Source organism: Pseudophryne corroboree, chromosome 1 (genome assembly GCF_028390025.1).
Source record: "Pseudophryne corroboree isolate aPseCor3 chromosome 1, aPseCor3.hap2, whole genome shotgun sequence".
Lineage (NCBI taxonomy): Eukaryota > Metazoa > Chordata > Amphibia > Anura > Myobatrachidae > Pseudophryne > Pseudophryne corroboree.
In genome coordinates, this window is record NC_086444.1 from 995,582,653 (window position 1) to 995,600,384 (window position 17,732).

The following is a 17,732-nucleotide window of genomic DNA, read 5'->3' on the forward strand; positions in this document are numbered from 1 at the left end:
TTGCTGGGCCTGCGATTGCACTGCGTACACACTTTGGCCTTTGGGCATGCGCGATGTGTCGTTCGACAATTGGCCGATTTGCAAATTTGCAACTGAATCAGAATAAGGCCCTATGGGCCTAATTCAGCATAGATCGCTATTCAGAGAAATTGCAGTTGTCTACGAGTAGAAAGGCGCCGCCCCGACAGGAAGAAAAAACGTCCCTTACAAAATTGAATGTATCGCAGTTTACTATCCACTCGCAGATGCATACACAATTCCCGGAACATCGAAGATTTTTTTCCATCTGAGCAAATGTGAGTAGGTCTGAGGCAGCCACTAATCTGCGACTGAGACGGCCTGGAAGTGGTCTGCGCTGACGTCAGAGACCCTTCGCAAAAACGCCAGGTCACGACTGCGTTTTTTTTCCGACACACCCAGAAAACGTCTGGGTGACTCCCAGAAACACTGGCTTTCTGTAAGTCAAACAGCGACTACAATGCGATTACAATCTGTATGCAATTTCTATCGCTATTACCCCTCGCGCGTGCACAATGAAAACCGCTACGCATGCACAGTCGTTCGATAATCGCTCAGTTTGCGATTTCTCTGAATAGCGATCCATGCTAAAGTAGGCCCTATGTTTGCTAATATTTTATTATAAATATTATTATTTGTACATATTGAACTCGTGGGGGATAAACCTTTATTTTAATATTATACATTAAAAGTTAGGTTTTAACAAACTTCAGAACCATGGGGCTAATTCAGATCTGATTGCTGCTGTGCGTTTTCGCACAGCGGGCGATCAGGTCTGAACTGCGCATGCCTGAGATGCTATCGGCATCTCAGCCCAGCGATCGCCTCTGCCTGTTCGCTGGGCAGGAGGTGGCATATCCGTTTTGGAGGCACGGTTTGGGCAACGCAGCCGTGCCCGGACCGTGCTGGGGGCTTGCCGCGGCGGCTGTGTGACGTCACACGCAGCCGCTGCGACCCAAGAAGCGACGAGTAGCTCCCTGCCAGCGCGCATGAGCTGCGCTGCTAAGAAGCTACTCCTCAGGTATAAAAGCATTGCCGCCGTGCGATGCTTTTGTACCTGTGCGAGGGAGGGGCAGAGCCAGACATGCGGAGCGGACTAGCCCTGTGCTGGGCGTCCCCCCGCATGTCTGTGAAACTGATCGTAGATGTGATAAATTTAGCACATCTACGATCAGGTCTGAATTAGGCCCCAAGTCTTAAGCGCGACCACCAAAAATTGAGTACTCGATCTCTCCCCGTGTATTTTCTGACTCACGAGGAGCATCACAAGATAGTGAAATGGACAGTACATACTTTGCAATTCTGGTCTTTATATACCACTCTGTGGGCCTAATTCAGGGGGTCATTCCGAGTTGATTGCACGCTGCCGATGTTCGCTACGCTGCGATCAGGTCTCTACTGCGCATGCGTATGCACTGAATGCGCATCGTACGGGTACAATGCGAATCGTATTTGAGCGTTGGATTTAATGAAGAATCCAAACGCACAGAGGATCGCAAAGAGATTGACAGGAAGAGGACGTTTATGGGTGTCAACTGACCGTTTTCTGGGAGTGGTAGGGAAAACGCAGGCGTGTCCGGGTGTTTGGAGGGCAGGTGTGTGACGTCAATTCCGGCACCAAAAAGACTGAAGTGATCGCAAGGGCTGAGTAAGTTCAGACCTACTCTAAAACTGCACAAAATGTTTTTGTAGGGCTCGGCTGCACAAGCGTTCGCACACTTGCAGAGCGAAAATACACTCCCCCATGGGCAGTGACTATGCATTTGCACGGCTGCTAAAAACAGCTAGCGTGCGATCAACTCTGAATGAGGGCCTCAGACCTGATTGTAACAGCAAATTTGTTGGCAGATGAGCAAAACAATGTGCACTGCAGGTGGGGCAGATATAACATGTGCAGAGAGAGTTAGATTTGGGTGGGGTGTGTTCAAACTGAAATCTAAATTGCAGTGTAAAAATAAAGCAGCCAGTATTTACTCAATATAACAATGTAACGCACCCAAATCTAACTCTCTCTGCACATGTTTTATCTGCCCCCTGCAGTGCACATGGGGGGTAATTCTGAGTTGATCGCAGCTTCAAGTTTGTTAGCAATTGGGCAAAACCATGTGCACTGCAGGGGAGGCAGATATAACATGTGCAGAGAGAGATAGATTTGGGTGTGGTGTGTTCAATCTGCAATCTAAATTGCAGTGTCAAAATAAAGCAGCCAGTATTTACCCTGCACAGTAAATAAAATAACCCACCCAAATCTAACTCTCTCTGCACATGTTATATCTGCCCCCCTTCCCCCCCCTTCCCAGCAGTGCACATGGTGTTGCCCAACTGCTAAAAATTTCCTGCTGCGATCAACTTGGAATTACCCCCATGGTTTTGCCCATCTGCTAACAAATTTGCTGCTACGATGAGGTCTTAATTAGGCCCTCTATACATTTCCATATTTATTCATTCTTATCCCGAGCGGGAATCATCCCCCTTTTGCTGCAAATACAGTATTCCTCAATATACTGGCATTACACTTATATCATAAAAACAGAAAATGTGCCAATCATGCTGAATATGTTGACTTAAACAAACTAAAATTTTGTTATGGCTTAGAAAATGGAAACATTTTCTGATAATACGCTGTAATATTATATTTGTCGATTGAACACAGAGAAACGTTAAATCCATGTTTTTGACGTTAAATCCATGTGTATGAAATGAATTAAGCTATGACACACTTGCTCTTGACCTCTCTACTTACAAAGAGACGTTCTGTTTGAAAGCACTTGAGGCGCTACAATGAATATTAACCAGTACACTGCCAGCTTGCCCAGAGAAGGGATTAATAGCTCAGAGGTTAGTGCAACTGCTAAACAGTTTGCACTACTAGCAGGGTGGTCGCAAAAGCACCACCTGCTGCATAAGCACTTAGCAGCTGGGTCAACAGGCCCTGTAAGAGTTTATCAACTAAAGGGGCCACTTGCATAAAACTTTTCCTGTATAACCGTGGAGAGAAAGCTCACTGGGTTTTTGCTACTTTACTTGAGGGTGGGGGGCATACAGGATTGCAAACAAAAAATAGACAAATAATGAGGCGGAAGACACAAATACTTCTATCCAATAAGTGAATTAAAGAATAGTTGTTGCTTTATTTTTTTTCTAGAATGTTACATGTAAAAATATATTTCCCTAATGCATTTGGGGTTTTTTATTTGAAAATTAACACTTTTGGTACATGTGCAGACACTTTTTTTTATGTTATAGTCTTAGATGATTTCATTGAAAATGATTACAAAAAAGAAAGGAAAGCTCTGGAATACATTTCACACCTGTTGCTAAATTCCAACATCCTTCCCCTCCCTCCCACCCACCCACAAGTAATTAATAACAATACTGAGAATGTGCAGCGTAAGAATAAATATTGTTGGATTAAGTCTTATACTGCATGACTGCGTTTTGGTACAGAGTTAATTTATATAAGGGGGCGGGAGTGTGTGTGTGTGTGTGTGGGGGGGGGGGGGGGGGGGTGTTGTTTGAGCTGTACACCAAATATTTCCAAACAACACACTTGTTACTCCAAACATCACACACTTCTGGAACATATACAGAACCACTTAATAAAAGCTTTACATTGTGAATGGGAGAATGTGTTTTGCAGCCAGTGCGGGTGTTCTTAGGGCCATATATCTTTCACCGACTATTCTGAGATCATTATGCTGATGACTGCAGTGCAAAATTAAAGCACAGCAAACACATTACACCTTTAATCTGTGTTTTCAACAGCATTTTTGACCCTCCTGGGCATCCGTGCTTCAGGCAGGTGTTCTATTGAAGGTCATTTAATCTGTGCAAAACTGATGGAGTCTTTGAATCATTTGCTCCTTTCTAAATGTTCATTGGTGCCCAATTAATTAATAAATTGGTTTTATCAGACAATTAAAAGGTGGTTGCCCTCATGTAGGGATGTAGCATCTGGTCTGCCAGGTTGCATGTGTTATTTGTGTAAACTATTTTTGTACAACTAATAATTTATATGGTTCTGGGTTATTATTGTTTACAAATCTACATTTGTTTCTAGGACAAGGGTCATTATCATTAAAGTTCAACATGCACAAAACAGGTGTAAAGAATGCTGAAAAGACAAACTAGATCCTGATGAGACATGTAATGTGAAAAATTCTATATCCTAAAGGGAATTTACGGACATCTAGGAGTTTATTTAATGAAGTGTGGTTTCTCAAAATTACCAATCTTCAGTGATTACTGCAGCCAGATATAAAGGTTTTGCCTTTAATGAAATTGCAGCTTTAAACCCCTTAAAGAAAATTGCTGAAAATCATCGATTTTGACAAATCAGACTTCATTAAATAAAAATCCCTTAGTGTCTTCATCTGTGGCCTTCCCTTAATCATATTTCTGTCAGGGGTGAGGTCTGTATCAAAACCGCACCTGAATAGGACAAAGCATCTGTACCAAAACTGTTCCTCAGTAAAAGCCCTCATACTGCAATTGCCCGACTGGATCCGCCAATAGGCGGCTGGCGATGATCATTGATCTGTCAGGGAACTGGGGAAATTAAACATGTTAAAAAATGCCCGACTCCTCAATCCCGACTGTTCTAGATCAAGGAATCAGGATTTTTCAACATGTTTAATATTCCTGATTACCTGACCTGGATGTTGGGGGATTGGGACATTGCCCAAATACATCTCTGATGTATGGGGCCCTACAGACAGTAAAACAAAGGGTTTGTATCAGTAGGGTAAAGTGCCTGTACCAAAACTGCACCTCAGTAAGACAGAAAAGCTGGGTAGTGATGGTCACTGGTGACTGCTGTAGACAGCAGTGGTACAGAGAGGAGAGGGAATGAGAGTGAATGGTGGTGGAGTGGGAGTTGCAGGGATAGTTTTATTGCACTTCTTGTTGTTGTAGGCTTGCAGCAGCCTTTCTACACAAGGACTTATTAGGACAGGAGTCACACTGACATTGCCAGGGACTGAGACAACCTTTGCACTGTTTTGCCCTTGTATGAAAAAAAAGAAAAGAAAACCTAGATTGCCACAAAATAACTATATAAAATGTGTGGTGCACTGTCTGAATGACAAATTACTGAAAAAACAACACCATATAAGACATATTATATATACGAACCTCCAGTCTGTATATAATAATGATATTAAAAGTGTGTTTAAAAAAATTAAAAACACAAACTTTTTTCTTGCAAACTGCACTTCAAAGTGCAGTGGTAGTACCATTGTAGAATTTTATTTGGTGCGGTTTGTCTGGTGCTTAATATCAGCCAAGACAGATAAGACAGATATTAAACTGCCTATCTGGTATCATAGTACAGGTTGAGTATCCCTTATCCAAAATGTTTGGGACCAGAAGTATTTTAGATATCGGATTTTTCCGTATTTTGGAATAATTGCATACCATAGTGAGATATCATGGTGATCGGACCTACTGTAAGTCTAAGCACAGAATGCATTTATGTATCAGATACACCTTATACACACAGCCTGAAGGTCATTTTATCCAATATTTTTAAGAACTTTGTGCATTAAACAAAGTGTGTGTAAATTCACACAATTCATTTATGTTTCATATACACCTTATACACACAGCCTGAAGGTCATTTAATACAATACTTTTCATAACTTTGTGTATTAAACAAAGTTTGTGTACATTGAGCCATCAGAAAACAAAGGTTTCACTATCTCACTCTCACTCAAAAAAGTCTGTATTTTGGAATATTCCGTATTTTGGAATATTTGGGATATGGGATACTCAACCTGTAATATCATTCATTATTAATATACACCTATGGACTGTAATATTTAAAATACTACCCTTTTTTTGAGGACTGAACAAAGGGCCTAATTCAACATGGATCGTAGATGTGCAAAAAATCACACAAGTACGATCTATTACTCTCACATGGAGGATGCCCAGCACAGGGCAAGTCCTACCCGCATGCCGGATCCAGCCCCCCCCCCTTCCCCGCACACATGCGAAAGCATCACACTGCAGCGATGCTTTCACATGTTCAAGGTAGCCCTCTGCCTACGCAGCCTAGCTGCTAAGGCAGGCGGCTAGCCGCCATGTTTCGGGTTGCAGCGGCTGCGTGTGACGTCACAAGTGGTCCGGACATGCTTGCGTTGTCCAGATCGCGCCCCCCCCCCCCATGCTGCCGTGACACCACATCCCACCCTGTGAACGCCTCTGCCTGTCAATCAGACAGAGGCGTTCACACATGTGAAATGCCATCGCATCTCACATTGCACACACGCGCAGTGCGGCTTCAGCTTTAGATGGACTGGCATTCAATCATGCCCTTAAAATCAAATCAAAAGTCATCCAGGAAATAAGTAATTTTAAAGTTCACGGATCGCTGGCTGCAGAAAAATGGTTGAAAATTTTGAAAACACATTTAAATGAGTTTAATATGATGCTTGAAAATGATGTTGCAATCATCACAGATGGCCCAATTGTGATTGTATGAGTTGGAAAACTTAAGGGGGGGTACACACGGAGAGATCCATGCTTAAAATCTAAGCAATCTGACTAGATTGCTTAGAACTTAAGCACGGATCTGTCGTGTGTATGCCCCCCAGCGATAGCGGTGTGTGGCCCAGCGCATCGCTATCGTCGGTGCTAGATTTGGAACGCTGTGTGAAGTGAGCGCACCCCCCGTCCTCGCTCAGCACACATCACGCTGTGCTGAGCGGGGGGAGAGATGTGTGCTGAGCGGTCTGTGATAGATCACTCAGCACACATCTCTTTAGTGTGTACCCCCCTTTATAGCTGCTGCACACCAGATGTGTCATCTAGTGCACGGCCTTTAACCTGCAGTACGTAACATAGTAACATAGTATCTGAGGTTGAAAAAAGACAATTGTCCATCAAGTTCAACCTATTTGTGGTCTCCTATGCATGATGATTTGTCTAAAATGATAACTGATGCTGATTTTAGCAGTTGCATTTTATCCCTTTTTATAGTAACTATAGTGCGTGGCTATGCACCATAACCCTGTATATCCTTATCCTTGAGGAATTTATCTAACCCATTCTTAAAGGTGTTGACAGAATCCGCCGTTACAACTCCCTCAGGCAGGGAATTCCAAACACGTATTGTCCTTACCGTGAAAATAGTAATTTTATAGAGCACATGTGATGTGCTCTATAAAATTATGCTACTGAACATTCAACAATATGCAAAGCTCTATTCACCTACAGTATAACAATGCCTGATCTGTCCTACTCTTGTATAGTCCACATCAACGATGATCATCATCACGTGCCTAATATAGTTGATGATGGTGATGAATCTGACACAGACATAGCTGAATCCACAGGTGATATCGCAGCTGAAGATATGGACATGGATTTATTTAGCGCAGAGCCTGAACATACTTTCTCTGCAGACAGGTATATAGGAAATCAAATCTGAAGATGAATTAGCAATGACACCCAGATTTTTCTTAGGTTGTACTTTCAGCAAATGAAATTACATTTTTTTAGAATATTTCAGTTTGCGTCAAATCATCAGTCTAGACAACTAATTACCAATTTTCAGTGTAGAGATTTGATATGTTTTAGCATTTTTTCTTGTTTTTTTCCCATTTTTTTGTCTTAATCTCGGGATTTGCAGCTCGGTAATCCCAGAACCCCGGGATTTGTGAATAATAATTTCATGTCTGGAATCCTTAGTTGGGGCCCAGGTACGTTGTGTGAATATTAAAATGACACAGAAGGGATGGAGAGTGTGCATTTAAGGGACAACCCTTGCTTTGGCCTAGGGTGCACAGCAAATTTTCACTCTGTAAAACCATTGATTTTTGCACCCACTTAGAGATGGTGGAGATCTGGTCTTTTCCTATAAATATAGTGAGACAGATTGAAGCGGATTCAGAGTTGGGAGTAAAGCAAAAAAATAAGAATTTACTTACCGATAATTCTATTTCTCATAGTCCGTAGTGGATGCTGGGGACTCCGAAAGGACCATGGGGAATAGCGGCTCCGCAGGAGACTGGGCACAAAAGTGAAAGCTTTAGGACTACCTGGTGTGCACTGGCTCCTCCCCCTATGACCCTCCTCCAAGCCTCAGTTAGGATACTGTGCCCGGACGAGCGTACACAATAAGGAAGGATTTTGAATCCCGGGTAAGACTCATACCAGCCACACCAATCACACCGTACAACTTGTGATCTGAACCCAGTTAACAGCATGATAACAGAGGAGCCTCTGAAAAGATGGCTCACAACAATAATAACCCGATTTTTGTAACAATAACTATGTACAAGTATTGCAGACAATCCGCACTTGGGATGGGCGCCCAGCATCCACTACGGACTATGAGAAATAGAATTATCGGTAAGTAAATTCTTATTTTCTCTGACGTCCTAGTGGATGCTGGGGACTCCGAAAGGACCATGGGGATTATACCAAAGCTCCCAAACGGGCGGGAGAGTGCGGATGACTCTGCAGCACCGAATGAGAGAACTCCAGGTCCTCCTCAGCCAGGGTATCAAATTTGTAGAATTTAGCAAACGTGTTTGCCCCTGACCAAGTAGCTGCTCGGCAAAGTTGTAAAGCCGAGACCCCTCGGGCAGCCGCCCAAGATGAGCCCACTTTCCGTGTGGAATGGGCTTTTACAGATTTTGGCTGTGGCAGGCCTGCCACAGAATGTGCAAGCTGAATTGTACTACAAATCCAACGAGCAATAGTCTGCTTAGAAGCAGGAGCACCCAGCTTGTTGGGTGCATACAGGATAAACAGCGAGTCAGATTTTCTGACTCCAGCCGTCCTGGAAACATATATTTTCAGGGCCCTGACTACGTCCAGCAACTTGGAATCCTCCAAGTCCCTAGTAGCCGCAGGTACCACAATAGGCTGGTTTAAGTGAAACGCTGAAACCACCTTAGGGAGAAATTGAGGACGAGTCCTCAATTCTGCCCTGTCCGTATGAAAAATTAGGTAAGGGCTTTTATAGGATAAAGCCGCCAATTCTGAGACACGCCTGGCTGAAGCCAGGGCTAACAGCATTACCACTTTCCATGTGAGATATTTTAAGTCCACAGTGGTGAGTGGTTCAAACCAATGTGATTTTAGGAACCCCAAAACTACATTGAGATCCCAAGGTGCCACTGGAGGCACAAAAGGAGGCTGTATATGCAGTACCCCCTTGACAAATGTCTGAACTTCAGGAACTGAAGCTAGTTCTTTTTGGAAGAATATCGACAGGGCCGAAATTTGAACCTTAATGGACCCTAATTTTAGGCCCATAGACAGTCCTGTTTGCAGGAAATGCAGGAAACGACCCAGTTGAAATTCCTCTGTAGGGGCCTTCCTGGCCTCACACCACGCAACATATTTACGCCAAATACGGTGATAATGTTGCACAGTTACATCCTTCCTGGCTTTGATCAGGGTAGGGATGACTTCATCCGGAATGCCTTTTTCCTTCAGGATCCGGCGTTCAACCGCCATGCCGTCAAACGCAGCCGCGGTAAGTCTTGGAACAGACAGGGTCCCTGCTGGAGCAGGTCCTTTCTTAGAGGTAGAGGCCACGGGTCTTCCGTGAGCATCTCTTGAAGTTCCGGGTACCAAGTCCTTCTTGGCCAATCCGGAGCCACGAGTATAGTCCTTACTCCTCTCCTTCTTATGATTCTCAGTACCTTGGGTATGAGAGGCAGAGGAGGGAACACATACACTGACTGGTACACCCACGGTGTTACCAGAGCGTCCACAGCTATTGCCTGAGGGTCCCTTGACCTGGCGCAATATCTGTCCAGTTTTTTGTTGATGCGGGACGCCATCATGTCCACCTTTGGTTTTTCCCAACGGTTCACAATCATGTGGAAGACTTCTGGGTGAAGTCCCCACTCCCCCGGGTGGAGGTCGTGTCTGCTGAGGAAGTCTGCTTCCCAGTTGTCCACTCCCGGAATGAACACTGCTGACAGTGCTATCACATGATTTTCCGCCCAGCGAAGAATCCTTGCAACTTCCGTCATTGCCCTCCTGCTTCTTGTGCCGCCCTGTCTGTTTACGTGGGCGACTGCCGTGATGTTGTCCGACTGGATCAACACCGGCTGACCCTGAAGCAGAGGCATTGCCTGACTTAGGGCATTGTAAATGGCCCTTAGTTCCAGGATATTTATGTGAAGTGACGTTTCCATGCTTGACCACAAGCCCTGGAAATTTCTTCCCTGTGTGACTGCTCCCCAGCCTCTCAGGCTGGCATCCGTGGTCACCAGGACCCAGTCCTGAATGCCGAATCTGCGGCCCTCTAGAAGATGAGCACTCTGTAACCACCACAGGAGAGACACCCATGTCCTTGGAGACAGGGTTATCCGCTGATGCATTTGAAGATGCGATCCGGACCATTTGTCCAGCAGATCCCACTGAAAAGTTCTTGCGTGGAATCTGCCGAATGGAATCGCTTCGTAAGAAGCCACCATTTTTCCCAGGACCCTTGTGCATTGATGCACTGACACTTGGCCTGGTTTTAGCAGGTTCCTGACTAGGTCGGATAACTCCCTGGCTTTCTCCTCCGGGAGAAACACCTTTTTCTGGACTGTGTCCAGAATCATCCCTAGGAACAGCAGACGTGTCGTCGGAATCAGCTGCGATTTTGGAATATTTAGAATCCACCCGTGCTGTCGTAGTACTACTTGAGATAGTGCTCCTCCGACCTCTAACTGTTCTCTGGACCTTGCCCTTATCAGGAGATCGTCCAAGTAAGGGATAATTAAGACGCCTTTTCTTCGAAGAAAAATCATCATTTCGGCCATTACCTTGGTAAAGACCCGGGGTGCCGTGGACAATCCAAACGGCAGCGTCTGAAACTGATAGTGACAGTTCTGTACCACAAACCTGAGGTACCCTTGTTGAGAAGGGCAAATTTGGACATGGAGGTAAGCATCCTTGATGTCCAGAGACACCATATAGTCCCCTTCTTCCAGGTTCGCTATCACTGCTCTGAGTGACTCCATCTTGAATTTGAACCTTTGTATGTAAGTGTTGAAGGATTTCAGATTTAAAATAGGTCTCACCGAGCCGTCCGGCTTCGGTATCACAAACAGCGTGGAATAATACCCCTTTCCCTGTTGTAGGAGGGGTACCTTGATTATCACCTGCTGGGAATACAGCTTGTGAATGGCTTCCAATACCGCCTCCCTGTCGGAGGGAGACGTTGGTAAAGCAGACTTCAGGAACCGGCGAGGGGGAGACGTCTCGAATTCCAATTTGTACCCCTGAGATACTACCTGCAGGATCCAGGGGTCCACTTGCGAGTGAGCCCACTGCGCGCTGAAATTCTTGAGACGGGCCCCCACCGTGCCTGAGTCCGCTTGTAAGGCCCCAGCGTCATGCTGAGGACTTGGCAGAAGCGGGGGAGGGCTTCTGTTCCTGGGAAGAGGCTGCCTGCTGCAGTCTTTTTCCCCTTCATCTGCCCCGGGGCAGATATGAGTGGCCTTTTGCCCGCTTGCCCTTATGGGGACGAAAGGACTGAGCCTGAAAAGACGGTGTCTTTTTCTGCTGAGAGGTGACCTGGGGTAAAAAGGTGGATTTCCCAGCCGTTGCCGTGGCCACCAGGTCCGATAGACCGACCCCAAATAACTCCTCCCCTTTATACAGCAATACTTCCATATGCCGTTTGGAATCCGCATCACCTGACCACTGTCGCGTCCATAACCCTCTTCTGGCAGAAATGGACAGCGCACTTACTCTTGATGCCAGAGTGCAAATATCCCTCTGTGCATCTCGCATATATAGAAATGCATCCTTTAAATGCTCTATAATCAATAATATACTGTCCCTGTCCAGGGTATCAATATTTTCAGTCAGGGAATCCGACCAAGCCACCCCAGCACTGCACATCCAGGCTGAGGCGATTGCTGGTCGCAGTATAATACCAGTATGTGTGTATATACTTTTTAGGATATTTTCCAGCTTCCTATCAGCTGGTTCCTTGAGGGCGGCCGTATCAGGAGACGGTAACGCCACTTGTTTTGATAAGCGTGTGAGCGCCTTATCTACCCTAGGGGGTGTTTCCCAACGCGCCCTAACCTCTGGCGGGAAAGGGTATAATGCCAATAATTTTTTTAGAAATTAGCAGTTTTTTATCGGGGGAAACCCACGCTTCATCACACACCTCATTTAATTAATCTGATTCAGGAAAAACTACGGGTAGTTTTTTCACACCCCACATAATACCCTTTTTTGTGGTACTTGTAGTATCAGAAATGTTCAAAACCTCCTTCATTGCCGTGATCATGTAACGTGTGGCCCTACTGGAAAATACGTTTGTTTCCTCACCGTCGACACTGGAGTCAGTGTCCGTGTCTGGGTTTGTGTCGACCATCTGAGGTAACGGGCACTTTAGAGCCCCTGACGGTGTTTGAGACGCCTGTACAGGTAATAACTGATTTGCCGGCTGTCTCATGTCGTCAACAGTCTTTTGTAAAGTGCTGACACTATCACGTAATTCCTTCCATAAGACCATCCAGTCAGGTGTCGACTCCCTAGGGGGTGACATCACTATTACAGGCAATTGCTCCGCCTCCATACCATTTTCCTCCTCATACATGTCGACACAACGTACCGACACACAGCACACACACAGGGAATGCTCTGATAGAGGACAGGACCCCACTAGCCCTTTGGGGAGACAGAGGGAGAGTTTGCCAGCACACACCAGAGCGCTATATATATACAGGGATAACCTTATATAAGTGTTTTTCCCTTATATAGCTGCTGTATAGATTTATCTGCCAAATTAGTGCCCCCCCTCTCTTGTTTTACCCTGTTTCTGTAGTGCAGGACTGCAGGGGAGAGTCAGGGAGCTTCCCTCCAACGGAGCTGTGAGGAAAAATGGCGCCAGTGTGCTGAGGAGATAGGCTCCGCCCCCTTCTCGGCGGCCTTTCTCCCGCTTTTTTAAGGAAAAATTGGCAGGGGTTAAATGCATCCATATAGCCCAGGAGCTATATGTGATGTATTTTTTGCCATATAAGGTGTTTTTATTGCGTCTCAGGGCGCCCCCCCCCCAGCGCCCTGCACCCTCAGTGACCGGAGTGTGAAGTGTGCTGAGAGCAATGGCGCACAGCTGCGGTGCTGTGCGCTACCTTATTGAAGACAGGACGTCTTCTGCCGCCGATTTTCCGGACCTCTTCAGTCTTCTGGCTCTCTAAGGGGGCCGGCGGCGCGGCTCTGGGACCCATCCATGGCTGGGCCTGTGATCGTCCCTCTGGAGCTAATGTCCAGTAGCCTAAGAAGCCCAATCCACTCTGCACGCAGGTGAGTTCGCTTCTTCTCCCCTTAGTCCCTCGGTGCAGTGAACCTGTTGCCAGCAGGATTCACTGAAAATAAAAAACCTATACTTAAACTTTTTTACTAAGCAGCTCAGGAGAGCCACCTAGTGAGCACCCTTCTCGTTCGGGCACAAAAATCTAACTGAGGCTTGGAGGAGGGTCATAGGGGGAGGAGCCAGTGCACACCAGGTAGTCCTAAAGCTTTTACTTTTGTGCCCAGTCTCCTGCGGAGCCGCTATTCCCCATGGTCCTTTCGGAGTCCCCAGCATCCACTAGGACGTCAGAGAAAGAGTAATTAGCTGTACACCTGGACAAAACATGCTGCAACGCAAGGGGGGCAAATGCATTTATCTATTTTGCATGCAGGGTAAACACCGGCTGATTTTGCATGTAGACCACAAATGCTGAACAGCTTTATTCTTACACTGCAATTGAGATTTGTGTTTGAACATGTCCCTCTCACATCTAAATCTCTCTGCCCCACCTTCAGCGCAAAATGGTTTTGCCAAGGGGGATGGGGATGGATAACCGGCATTTGGGATACAGTCGGTCACCATACCAATGCCCGGATCCCAGTGTTTAGATTGGGGGGGCGAGCGCAACGAAGCCCCACTCAGCCCCACTGCGCTCGCCACAGGTTCTGTTCCCACTCTGTGGGTGTTGTGGACACCTACAAGTGGGATTAGTCCCTGTCAGTCAGCATGCTGACTGTCAGGCTTTTCACCAGGCAGGATTCAGGCGTCGGTATAGTGACCGGCGGATAACTGCATCCCTGCCAAGATGCAAAGCTATTTGCTTTCTTGCTGATACCCCTTTTAAACTTTTAGCCCAGGTTATTACCGGGGGGCAACCCAGGTTGAGCTTTGGTGATAAAGTGTCAAATAAAAATAACTCATGTCGCATTACCTGGGAATACGACCTGGTAACTACCATGGTCGAACCCAGCATCAACCTGGATAATGGTGCGGTGTAAGTGGCACGACCAGGTTCTTCTGACCCGGCTCACACTAAAACTGTACAGAAAGCCAGATCACAGGCGCTTGGAGATGATACAGAGGGTGCAGTGCAATGCCCTGGAGCAGGTATAATACTTGGACCAAAGTACGAGAAAAAGACCTAAAAGCATTCTGATGTACAGTAAGCGTATTTCTATGGAGAATGGCATCTCTGCTGCAGGTGTAGGCATGGAAGACTAATACTACAAGCCCCCTAAGCGGTACTACCCTTCTAGAATTAGGATTCTAGGTACAACTAGTCTAATGAAAGGAAGATGAATATGTCCAGTCAACCACTGTAAAGCAATAAGTACACAAATGCTATGAGCTGGCTTTTTATACCACAACAGTGTCCCTGTAGTACTCATTTCTGATTTTTTATAATTAATTACATATGAGTAATAACGATACATACAGTATGAGAAGCTTCACTGGAAATAAGAAAAATATGTTTTGTGTCACATGGCATCAGCAATATGTAGAAAACGCTGTTGCTATAAACTTTACAAGACGAGAAATAACACTATTTTCCAAATTGTATATAAAATTACATTTCCATGTCAGAATAATTTGCAATTTATTCATTAACACTACTGGGGTCAATGGGTTTAGCAATCTGCTTTATTTAAATCCTCTCTGATACTCAATACAATCCTTCTCCCCACACACACAGACTAACCCCAACAAGACTGCTACAATGTGGGCTCTGGCCTTTCAGGTACTCTGGGACCACCCTACGAGATGACTAAACTCCCAGAAAAGAGTCAAGGTCAGATTAGATTTATTTTGTAATCAGATCCCAGCGACTGACAGAATTTGCTTGAAGCACTAGCAGCATTTGGAGAGGCGGCAAAGGCAAGTAACAGACTTAATAAGCTTGCATTTATATACATTTTACAGTAAAAGGTCATAGTTATAGGTCATGGTGACTTATTCAATATCGACTGTGTGGGACTTTTGCCTCCCTCTCTTCTTTTTCATTTTATGTGCGCTTGACCCTGGTTTCCAAATACATTTGGAGCCATTTCTTTCTGCTAACACTTCTGTAGAAGAATGCTATGAAGTCCATTTATTTCTAAACATTTACTCTCGCTGTAAACACAGCCATTTTGGGAGCTGCTTGTCTGCTGGCCATTATAAAGCTACATTTCCATACACAGACTACAGGGGAAATGTGTCAAGCCTTGGAATGAGATAAAGTGGAGAAGTTGCAAAAAGCATCCAATAAGCTTATAATTACCATTTATCTAGCACTGTATTTGAAATGACAGTGAGAGACTGATTGGTTACGTTAGTGCAATTGTTCCACTTTATCTCTCTCAGAGGCGTGATACATCTCCCCTTACTGTGTTTAATTCTTGTCTTTATTTTGCCATGCTCGTGGAAGGCAGAAAAATGTGTAAATTCTGTACATATATAATTTAGTTGTATTCTAGTGAATAGTGATTGTTTTCAGAGTTGACAATGACATGAATTCAGCTGGTAAGATTTGTTTACATTTACATTATGTGGACAAACTTTTCTTATAACGCAATGGAAGCTTTGATTGATCCTTGAAGCTTGCAAACTACGACAGTGTTCAGCACCTAGTTAATCTATTAATCTAAAATGACCCTTATAAAAGGCAGAACCCTCATCTGAAAACCCATATAATATAGGCATTCAACTCATACCAGCACGATGGCATTACAATGCCACATATCCTCATTAAAGCACATATACTGTAATCCAGAGGTTCTCAAACTATGTGCAATGGCACCCTGGGGTGCCTCAGGACAAAAGCAGGGGTGCCTTGGATTGGTGGTCCAGGACCAATTCAAATTATTTGTGGTCAATGTAATAGGCAAAACCAGTGCTGGCGGCCGCCAATCATAAAACATGTGGACAAACAGAAGCAAATCTTGTCCCTCACCACACATTAGAAGCTAAGGATGACATACTGTATAAACACAATTTACTTAATATTTCTTTCCAAATGTCTCACTAAGAAACTTTTGGCCTAGGGGTGTCATGAAAAAAATTCCGATGCTCTATGGCGCAGTGAGTTCAAAAAGATTGGGAACCACTGCTTGTAATCACATGTAACTAACAAAACCAGGTAGAGGGCAGTGAGTAATTAGCAATAAAGGTCTTTTCACTCTAATGCAAATGAGCGAGACTGTTGCTCACTGCTTTGTTACATCCTTTAAAAGTGTGGACTGCACGGTTCATTTACTATCTGGAGGAGTGTTGTTAATTGCATCTTGCTGAATATTAATATCATGTTAATTTCATATTTAAGGCAGTTTTGCATATGAAATGATTTCTAGTGCTGATTAGTGCTGTAGTATGCAGTATCACGGCTAGATTTATATTTTTATTGATTATTGTTAACATATTCATGGGTCATAGCCATGTTGTAATAAAATATACATTATAGAGCTTCAGTTAAAAGTACTAATAGTAAGTAGGGGTTGGATAAATAGTGCCTAGTTTACATTTAATTCATTATTAGCTTAAAACATTGAAAACTGTTTGAAATCGACCTTTTCATGCTTGTCTTGGCAGGCTTGGCACATATACCTAGCATGCTGGAGCTGCCATTGGTGGCACCGAAGTTGGTGGCACCGGGTGCAAACAAGAGGCCCCCCCAGGCGCTTGTTCAAAAAGGGGACGATGCTTCGAATGTAGAGGGTACGGCCTCATGGGAACCCCACTGATGTCACTAAAGGGGGTGTGGCCTCAAAGGGAGTCCCCTGAATACCTTATTTCAAGGGTGTACGGAGTGCCCCCAGAGACTCTTACAGAATTGACGGTTTCTTTTCACTGACAGGAGCCGAATGCTGCAGGATAATGTCATACTGCGGCACCCGGCTCCTGTCACTGTGGAGGAGTCGGCATTTTAGTGACACCCGGATGCAGCCTGCAACCCCTGCACACCCCTTTGTGAGGTTTCTAGGAGCTGCCAATCATCGTAAAGTGGAGACGTGTCATAATCCCATAAAATGGTTGACAAGCTTGGAATGCTCAGTACCTTGTTTTCTTAATGAGAATAGTTTGAGATTAACATTGAGTAAAGGGGGGTACACACGGAGAGATCCGTGCTTAAAATCTAAGCAATCTTGCTAGATTGCTTAGATTTTAAGCACGGATCTGCCGTGTGTATGCCCTCCAGCGATAGCGTTGCGCGGCCCCGCGCATCGCTATCGCCGATGCTAGATTGAGCTGCATGCAGGCTCAATCTAGCGGGTCGCTCACTTCACCGTTGTGTGAAGTGAGCGGCCCCCCGTCGGCTTTCCCCCTGCTCAGCACATCGCGCTGTGCTGAGCGGGGTGAGAGATGTGTGCTGAGCGGTCTGTGTTAAGATCGCTCAGCACACATCTCTCCCGTGAGTACCCCCCTTAAGGCTGTGTTAGAGGTAATGGGGAGATTGCAGACATCAAGAGGC

At 45.1% G+C, this 17,732-nt stretch overlaps 1 protein-coding gene across 1 annotated transcript in view; it reads right to left on the minus strand.

Annotated features, from left to right (window-relative positions):
* Window positions 1–17,732, minus strand: part of HHIP (hedgehog interacting protein) — a 161,583-nt gene that overhangs the window by 29,023 nt on the left and 114,828 nt on the right. The gene's annotated exons all lie outside the window — the stretch shown is intronic.